This window comes from Pinus tabuliformis, chromosome X, assembly GCF_031772625.1.
Source record: "Pinus tabuliformis cultivar Carrire ecotype Pingquan chromosome X, CPIR1, whole genome shotgun sequence".
Classification (NCBI taxonomy): domain Eukaryota; kingdom Viridiplantae; phylum Streptophyta; class Pinopsida; order Pinales; family Pinaceae; genus Pinus; species Pinus tabuliformis.
The window spans coordinates 1163997011-1164007158 of NC_142308.1; the positions used below are offsets into that span (position 1 = coordinate 1163997011).

General features: G+C 38.9%; 1 pseudogene across 1 annotated transcript; it reads right to left on the reverse strand.

The window, feature by feature from the left end:
- Positions 1 to 5002: 5002 nt before the first annotated feature.
- Positions 5003 to 8229, reverse strand: LOC149144036 (cinnamoyl-CoA reductase-like SNL6; annotated as a pseudogene). Its single transcript, XR_016264226.1, has 6 exons — positions 7761 to 8229; positions 7338 to 7489; positions 7052 to 7243; positions 6012 to 6165; positions 5569 to 5760; positions 5003 to 5364 (listed from the first exon to the last, which is right to left on the reverse strand). The product of XR_016264226.1 is annotated as a cinnamoyl-CoA reductase-like SNL6 (transcript).
- Between the last annotated feature and the right edge of the window lie 1919 nt (positions 8230 to 10148).

The following is a 10148-nucleotide window of genomic DNA, read 5'->3' on the forward strand; positions in this document are numbered from 1 at the left end:
GCTTTAAAATACCCAGCTCAGTCTAATGTCTTGTGAGGATCAGACATCAGACCATAGATTGGGCCTTACCCATGTTTGATAAGGCTGACTTTTACAAGTACTAAATTCTGTATATGGACTTTAATATTTAGAGTAGCAAAAATACAGATGATAAGTTTTAAAATTTTGTTAAATTATCCAAACTGGAACCATCTGAAGCAGGCTTGAGAAATCCTGCTCTAATGCATTCAGCTTAGCTGCCTGAAGAAAAACTGCTGCTACTGCTTTCGTATTCTCATTTACAATTATGATCTTCTCATGGTAAGTGTGGACTATCTCAAAATCTCCAAAATGTCCTTAGTTTCTGCTGGAGAATAATTACCTGTAAGCTTCAATGTACGAACAGTTTCCAGTTTCCCATTACACTACCGATCTGAAGGTTCCCCTAATGAGCCAACTGAATCATACTTTGTTGTTGGTGATCTTTACAGATGCTTATTATTGCTAACACTTCTATCATTAACTTTTACCATTCAAGTGTGGTACCCATGGATGCTCTTCATTTTTTGACAACAGTTTGAAATTCTAAAGAGTAATTATAAAAGGAATGGTTGATCTAGATCTGATTAAGATGAAATTCGAAAACAATGGAAGCTCATGCATAGACCGCTACAAAGCATGAATAAACTAGGCGCAGATATGCCAAAGTAATATTCAGTAATATATAGCTAAACTGAGAAGAATGTCTTCCTATGGCTTGGGTAACTGTTAAAGATATCTTTCAAATCATTTGCATATAGAAATATCGGTGGAAAATTTTCCAAATTGTCCATTAAATTACCTAGAATGGGTTATGTGCACAGTGGAGTAAGAGGCTAGACAGAGTTTGTAACTACCCCCATACCATCAGGACGCTCTCTGGAGTTCCTAAACCTGACCTCTGCCCCATGAATTGCTGTTATGATAAGGAGTGTAAACTCCTCCATAGACCTCTTACCATTGTCTTGCTCTGTCATAAATACCAAGAATTCCTTTCCATAAGAAGATGTGAGCTTCGTGAAGACCTCTTCCATTCACCTAAGGCCCTTGGATGCACCCCTTTCCCTAGACAAATTGCTGTCCCACCTGATATAGATCCTTGGTGCATGTAACTCCCTTGTGATATCCCTAGGCAACGACTAGTTCACATCACCTCTTCTCCCATTCTATTGTCATATATTTTCTCATGTGGTGGCATTAGGAGAGTTGTCAACTTTATAAGTACTAGGCTGTATGCTGATGAGGAAGACTTGCAGGTTGAGTTCCTCAAGCATGGTATTCACTCTCTCAACTTTCACATTGCTGATTTCTTTAATCATGTTGTATTTTTAGGTCCCACTTTAATGTCCATATGATTTTCAAATCCGAAGCTGCTTCAAATTAATTATAGGACCATCACGATTGGACAATTTTTCCAAGATTTATTCTACAATCTTGCATTTGCGACTATCAGAATCCAGATGAGCTTGAGTAGAATTACCTTCAGGCCAGAGGATAGGCAATATTCAATGTAGAGAGTCTTAGACCATTGATCATATCTTTGCACTTAATGTTGTCAGTTAAGAGGCCTACCATCTCTATTAAAAAATCTCATGTTATTTTGTGGACTTTCAATAGATGTTTGATTTGGTCGTAAGAAAGGCCTTGTTTCAGAGGTTGCATGACATGGGCATATCAGAAACCCATTTGGTTGCCATCATAAGGTTTTGACTCTTGAGTTGGTTCTTGGTTGTCTTTGCACCCCCCACAGCCTCCTAGACTTCATCAGAAGCACTATAGGGTTCAAATAGAGGTGCTCAATCTCTATGTCCAATCTCATTGAATCTTTTTCAAATTTTGCATTGATGTGTTGGAATCCTTTTTTTGAGAGCACCTAGAGGATGGGGATGGTTGTCTTCTACACCATATCTTGATCTTCTTGTGTCTATTTGTCAATGATGTGATCCTCTTGGCCTCCTTGCTAGAGGGGTTGCAAAGATACGTTGAAGCCATATCCAATTTTTGTGATCTTTGAAAGTTGATATTTAACATTAGTAAGATGAAGATTATGATTTTCAATGCATCAAAAAATGCTCTTTTGAATGATCACTTCCTCTTTTGAGGAGAAGATATCATGATCATGGGGTCAATTCTTAGGGACTCAATTCAGTTTGAGATGTGCTTTCTAGCCTCAACTTAGCAAGGGATATGGCTCCCTTGCTACTTGAGAGTAGTGTTTTTAATCTTGGCTTGCTTGGTCTTGGACTTGGTTGAGTTACCTCCTAATCAAGTCAACTTGAGCTTGTACCACTTTGGTGACACATTTTTTTGTTTGAAAAAATGAATTAAAAAAACAAAAACCTAATTCCTAGCACCCTAAACCATAGGGTGACACATTTTTTAAGGAAAAAATCAAATAAAAAAACTAAAACCTAATTTCTAGCACCTTAAGCTCTACATTTGGAGTTTTGGAGCAATGTTGAAAAGTTGTGATTTAGAGTGAGCTTGGAGTTTGTTTGGCATTTATCTTGGGGTGTTTGTGGTAGATTTGGTATCTCCTATCTTCAAGCATGCTGGAGGAGTTGTGAACCAGATTCTTGTGCCCACTGCTCATTGATCTCATTCCAAGATATGTTAAAGTTAAAATTGCCCTTATTTAATTCTCTCATGAAATTGGAGAGCTGAAATCTGTGTTTAAAGTTTTGTACTTTCAACCTTTTACTAGTACCCTAAGCCCTACATTTGGAGTTTGGGAGCAATGTTGAAGAGTTGTGATTTAGAGTGAGCTTGGAGCTTGTTTGACATTTCTCTTGGGCAGTTTGTGGTAGATCCCATCTTCAAGCATGTTGGAGTTGTAAACCGGATTCTTGTGTCCACTGCTCATTAATCTCATTCCATGCTAAAGTTAAATTTGTCCTTATTTAATTCTCTCACGAAATTGGAGGTCTGAAATCTGTGTTTTAAGTTTTGTACTTTCAACCTTTTACTAGTTTTAAGTTTGGACTTTGAACTTTGCATATTAAGATAGGGTTTGCGATGTTGCATATTTGAATTTGTAGATTTCTTTCCATTTAAATTTTACCAAGGCCCCAAGAGTCAAAAGCAGTAATGGATCCATTTTAAGCTTGTTGATGAGGAGATGTATTGCAGATATTGCACGAAACACATAAAGTTTGGGGGGGGGGGCAAGGAAAAAAGAGATAAATGCCAAAATAGGGAGAAAGAGTCAACTTACCACAACCAAATTCTGGTGTTGAATTTAAAGGATCTTCCTCTCTCCCTTCTAACAATTTTAGGGTCTCCTTTCTTTATGTTCCTCCTCACCATGAAAGTGAACGGTGAACCAAGAGAAAAGGAACATTCAAAATTATTTTGCACCTTGCCCCACATTTGCCAATGCCTCTTAACAAGGCCACCTTACCATTGGAAGAAGCAGTATGAAGATGTTGCTTTGAATACATAGGTAGATAGTGGTATGATGTAGATATTCCATTCAATGCTACTCACTCACCTTATTACCAACCTAATAAAATCATGACTGCAGATTGATTATGAAACCATAACGGAAGACAACTTGAAGGAGGATCAGCAAGTATACACTATGAGGGAAAAATTTATATTTTCTGAAGAGAAAACAGACTCAGCAAAGCCTAGCAGTGGTGTCGTTGTTGCAAGCTTCATCAAAGCCCCTGCGTAAAATTGGTATCATCACCAAAGTGCAATATGCAACGCAGTGTAAGGTTCATGATTCGTAATTATCAAAAGAGTGTTGTAATAACATATGTACTGGCCTGACAGTGACCTTTTCAGGTCGTAAACCAATTCTAATGACAAATTTCATTAGTTGTTTTAAAACGAACATTCACACTATAATTTATGTAAAGTCACAATAACGAGTTACAAGTCTTACGTTTTCATTTGTCAAGATTGACCATATAATATTATGGTATGTGGTAAATAAATTTTTTATGAACTTTTATTAGTTAGTAGATGTGTGACAGAGAATATCTCTAGAGTTTTTCTTAATCAAGACACTTCCCACAAAACTGGCATATATAAAACCAATTGCAAACACGAGAGAAGCATTTAAAAGCGAGAAGAATCACTTTTTATGAACTTCTATTAGTTAGTAGATGTGTGACAGAGAACATCTGTAGAGTTTTTCTTAATCAAGACACTTCCCACAAAACTGGCATATATAAAGCCAATTGCAAACACGAGAGAAGAATTTAAAAGCGAGAAGAATCACTTTTCCACTTATTACAATCCTATATACAAGTGAGAATTTCTGTGGAGTCAGGACACTTCCCACAAAACTGGCATACATAAACCACTCCTTTGAACTTTAACCAGTTACAACATATTAAATCAATAAAACAGGATATAAAAATTATTTGTTTAGCGTTTTTTTTCTTTTATAATGATAATCCACCATTTTACAAATGTCAGTGATTTATTCAAATAAATTATTAGTTGATCCAAATGCATTTGGCAGAAATGGAAATCTACTCTTTCCTGCCAGATGTTTGTGGATTATTCAGATAAATGGTTCAAGGATTTTTACATAATAATCCAATTAATTAAAAATAATCTTTTCTGCTTCTTTAAAAATAAAAACACACTCAAATATATATAAAGATTAAAACCAAAAAAAAACAAAAACATCATTAAAATGATGGCTGCAAATATAAGCAAAAGGCCTTACGTAACAAATTTTCACATATAAACAAACATTACACATTCCATTCATTCATAACACAGCTCATGATAAGGGAGAGTGCAAGCTGTGTTAAGGAAGAGTGTAACTGCCCATAATGGTAAAACAAACAGGAGGAACTTTCATAATGATAAAACAATTCCAGAATGTGGGGTATAGCACTTTTTATTCACACACCAAACAGCCCATCAACAAAGTTTGCTTGCACTTTTGCAAGAAAGCAGGAAATAGATTTTACTTCAGCAATTAACAAAAAAATGCGCATGGTTGAAAGCCTTAGTGACAGGCTAAAACTTCATTGCTGGTCGTTATGGAAATCGACTTAGGGCTGTTGCCAACTATCAAATGAAGGTTGAGACTTTAATGCTCGTCGTGAAGAAAATCGACTTATTGCCAACATTCCAACGAACCTAAAAGGGAAAATTATATTACATGATGTACAATAATGCATGTAGTCTGAACATGTAATCTCCCCAAGTTTTCTTGTGCCCCTCATTCATGGCTGCTGATGAGCTGTAAACATGGGGAAAAGCCGCCCCCCCGTCCCTTACAGTTCGCTGCTTAGGGTTGCACGATTTCCATATCCAACCATCAATCCAGTCAACTTCTTATTACTCAGACGCTGTTGGTAGACCGTTGAGTCTTCAAATCTGTTACCAAGTTATACAACAAAAAAATCAAATAAATAATGCAAAATTCATATTTATCTTTGGACAGCAGCTATGTATGATTGGTTTCATTGTGACACAATAATTGTGATAAAATATCATTATGTAAACAAACCCATTTCAAATCTTGCAGATACAGAATCTTCAGTGATTTTAATAACTGAAGAATAAATAATTGCTCTGTACCTATCAGGGAACGTATCAGGTGACGCAAGCTCTGTGCTAAATTGACAGCATCCTCTGCCTTACTGACTATTTGATTGAAACAAATATACCTCCCATAGGCAGATGGATCTTCATAAGCACATATATGTGCATCCGCTAGAAAACTTATGTCCACACTAGCTAAAGTGCCCTTCTCATACATTTGTGCAGCCCCTGCAATCATAAAGACCTCCACCTGTAAATAAACTAGCTTATGTACTGTGTATTGCACTTACAGAGATTAAATCCTTTTCGAATATTCCATATTTATATGTGCTGCCCCTGTGCTACAAGGACTCGCAATTGTAAGCAAACTAAATTATATATTGCACCTCTATGGATTAGATCCTCTCCAGAGGATTACTATACCATATTTGTATGCTTTAAAGCAGAGTCTATATGGTATGCAGATCTCTCATCCTCACCTTTAAGATATGCAATGGTAGATCCTGAGCTTTTGTATGTGATGCCAGGTCCTACAATCAGAGATGCGTTGATTGTCACCATATTCAACCCTCTGTCCATTGCCAGCGCCCATGCAGCCTTCTCTGACAGTGTCTTGGCTAATGCGTACCACAACTGTGAACAGGAAATATTGTATAATTAGAACAGAATACCACAGATCACTTCAAGGTTTGGAATACTGTTATTAAACTGGGCAGGCTTTGAACTTCACAATCTTTGAGAAACTCCCAAAGTTTATACATATACCCCGTGAAAAAATGATGAATACCTCACCCCAATACATATAGTTTCTCTCTGTAAAATATATATATACTTAGCACAAAGCCATTTTAGCCCTGCTCTAATATGCACCAAAGATTTAGAAATGGTTGCATATGTAGATTCTCTCTTATTTGATGCATTTATAGCCTGGGCAACTTCAAAAGGGCAAAAATGAATTGCATATGGATTGTTGCATATAGAGAAGATAGATGCACTCTATTGTCTAGAATGTGTTATCACTTCAGCAATCTTAAGAGGCAAGATCAGTTGGATATGTATTGTTGCAAAGTTAGGTGCGATATATAGCATGTATTATCATTACGCAATTACAAAACGCCAAAAACTAATTGGATATGGGGACTTAGAGAAGCAAGATACACTGTATAGCCGAGTAGAATGTATTATGATGTTGAATAAACTAAAATATGACCCTGGATAAACTAAAATATGGCCACTTTGGAAGGAGCAATTATGTCTCTCCTCACCCAGATTCAATTCCCACTAGTGACATGTTGAGCTGATATCAAATATATTACTATCATGGCTTCCATCCTATTGCTGACTGGAATTGAAAAACTGTAAATGCAAACTTTTAAGTTACTTATTAGATTTAATAGATTAAGTAACTAATCTGATCAAAGCAACTCTAGATGCAACATTGCAAACTTCTGAGTTACTTACTTAGATTGCATAACCAAAACCTAACTTTTTGACATATACAATAATCACACATACAGACCTTCAATTTCCTGCAAAGATTTGCATCACTCCAATGCCTCTCGTCAAGGGCATTAACCTTGTAGTCTCCATCTTCTCTCCAAATTGCTGCAGCCACAGAAGAAGTGAACACAACTTTCTCAATGGTCTCAGTCTGAGCACACGCTTCCAGTGCATTGTGGGCTGCTTGTACTTCAATTTCTGCCATCACTTCCTGTATTACACAAGTTCACATCTATCAAATATTCAACCCTCCAAGACAGACACCAAAATGCCCACATCTTTAACTGAAAGGTTCACTAACTTACATCATAGCCTGCAGCACTCTGAGGGTGCTCAAAGGTATAGAACAGACCAGAACAGCCCTTGAGCGCATCAGTAATGCTGTGATAATCCAAGACATCTGCATAGAAGATCTGCAATCGATCCCCCTGCAATTTTCTGAGAGACTCAACCTCGCCTGCCAGCATTCAAAATCATCAATGAAGAATGCCCAACATACTATAAGGTCACTCGAAACGAAATCTAAAAACCTTCAGCTCAATTTCAAAGTGACTGGGAATTCAAAATAGGGATGGAATGGGGCAACTTCCATATTTTTATCCTTAGGGTTTTGAAAACAAAAACACATCAAGCTTGGTTTAAAATCTGAGATTCATAGAGATTCATCTTAACCTGAAATTCATCAAGAAACTAGAAAATCTTGTTCTCTTTTCAATAAATAAACATACCAGCGTCTCTCTGCACAGTGGCATGCACTGAATAGCCTCGTTGCAGAAGGCCCTGAACAATCCACAAACCTACATAACTGGACGCATCCATGACACAAACGACCTTGCCATTGCCCTCAGAGGGGTCCAGACCAGAAGGAAACACCGGCATGGTTGCTATTTCCACAAACTTACTTCTGTCCTCTCGTTATTGATTTTGAAATTTTCCCCAATTGCAACGCTGCTCCTCCTCCTCCTAGCACTGCACGAACAACTCTGTGACCTGGAATGAAGGCCAGGGAGGGGCTTTAAAAGGGAAGATCGAACAATTAGGAATGAGTTGGGGATCGTCGGCATGTTTAATGCGTGTCGTAGGTGCAGGTGGGAGGCTTAAAGAAGGACCGGTGAGCAATGCAGGAGTTCATTCAATTTGGCTTAGGGTTCCGTATGGGTTCCGTGGCGATTATGCATTGCAATCTTGGTCAGGGTCTTTCATACAATTGCAACAGGGTTATGATTATGCATTGCAGCGCGTGGGTGAGAATTAGCTGTTCCAGAAACCGATCGGAGTAGATTGCAATCTTGGTCAGGTTCTTTCATACAATTGCAACAGGGTTATGATTATGCATTGCAGCGCACGGGTGACAATTCGAATTGGAACCGGAATAAGGAGCTCCCCGGAACAATACACCGCGGCTGCAATAGCTCGTCCCCGATCGGAGTAGTCTGTCAGGGGATGTCAGGCCCCATTCCCTGTGATCCGAATCCGATTTTTTGTCAGGCCCTGGCAGGGAATGTCAGGATTGCCAGGGGAGGGTGGTGGAGAAGCGGAGAAGGAGGGTGGCAGAGCTAGGGGAGGGTGGCGGAGGGCGGAGACATTCCCGGTGGCCGGAGCCGGACGATTTTCCGACCGGTGACGGAAAACGGGCCATTCTACCGCCTAGGTAGACTACTCCGATAAAAATTACAGGTCCTGAAAAGCTCTAGCCCCTTCTCTAGGGCTTGAATCTCAGCGGCATTGTTTGTGTTAATTCCCATCTTGTCATAGTAAACCCATCAGCTGTCACCATGATTATCCTTGAAAACACCTCTAAAGCCAACTTTCCCAAGGTTCCCATGAGAGGCCCCAACATAATTTGGCTTGAAGAAATTTATGGGAGGGGGAGACCATTGCTCAGGAGCGTCAGAGTGGAAGGAGAGGTTCTTCGAGCCCATCAGGGGAATGTTGTCGAGCTTGAGGAGTTGAAGGATGAAGAGGTCTGAGGGATGAGGAGGGCCCTACTGAGGAGGGAGCATAGTGACAACAACTGATTCCATATGATCTTCTTAATCCTAGTAAGAAGATTTCCACCAATGTCTTGCAAACTCTTAAAGATTCTAGCATTTATTTCTTTCTATATTATCCAACAAATGACTCTAGGAAATAGCCCCCACACTCAGTTGATGGTGGGATTAGTGTAAATGATTTCTCTCTAGTCCTTGAGGGTGCCTTGTATAGATTCCCTATTTATGTTTGTGGATCGAAATAATTTTTCTCCACAGTTCCAAATGGCAGAAGCGGTTGGGCAGCTGTTTAGGAGGTGGTTGAGATATTCTTCCTAGTTTTCACTTAGATAACACCTTGAAGGCCCCACGAAACCTTTGTTTTAATAGATTTTCCCAGGTGAGAACCTTGCCATGAAAAACAAGCCATATAAATAGGGTAATATTTGGCCACATATTTTTCCTCCATAGGGAGGTCCATTTTGCATGCTTATCAAGTTGATTATTGTTAGCCAGATAGTTGTACACTTCTTTGAGAATGAAGACCCCCCGAATTCCTGCCCCATCGAAGCTTGTCCTCATTCATTTTTTAGGGAATTCGATGGTACTGGAGGTGATTGCAGAATCCTTCCCATTCAAAGTTGTTGGGGAGAGTTTTCCAGTCCTGCTTGTATATCCAAGGTCTACATTTCCCTTCTTGAGGGTTTTGTTTCCAATAGTGAGAAACCAGAGTTCAACCTTTGCTCTGCATAAGCTCCTGCAAGGGTGCATTTATTTTTGTGCTGAGTTTTGGGAGTTGTTGCCAGGATTCCTCCTAGAAAAGATAACTCTAGTCATTCTGCAATTCTCAAAAACTATGTTGTTGGATGATCCACTTATTTTTCCAAGCCTGGTTCCATATGGCTGATCCCGTGACATTGTCTTCTAGATGAATGAGATCCTTTTGTTGTTGATTGTGAGCATATTTGGATTTCCATGGTTTTTCCTAGGGGGTTGAGGAGAAGTCTAACCATTTCCACCAGGTTTTCACTCCCAGTGCATTGCCCAATATTCTGGGTCCCAAAGTCCTAGGCCTCCGAATGATTTTGGTCTGTAGAGATTTTCCCAACTTACCAAAGCCCATTTTTTCTTTCCTCGCTATAGGAA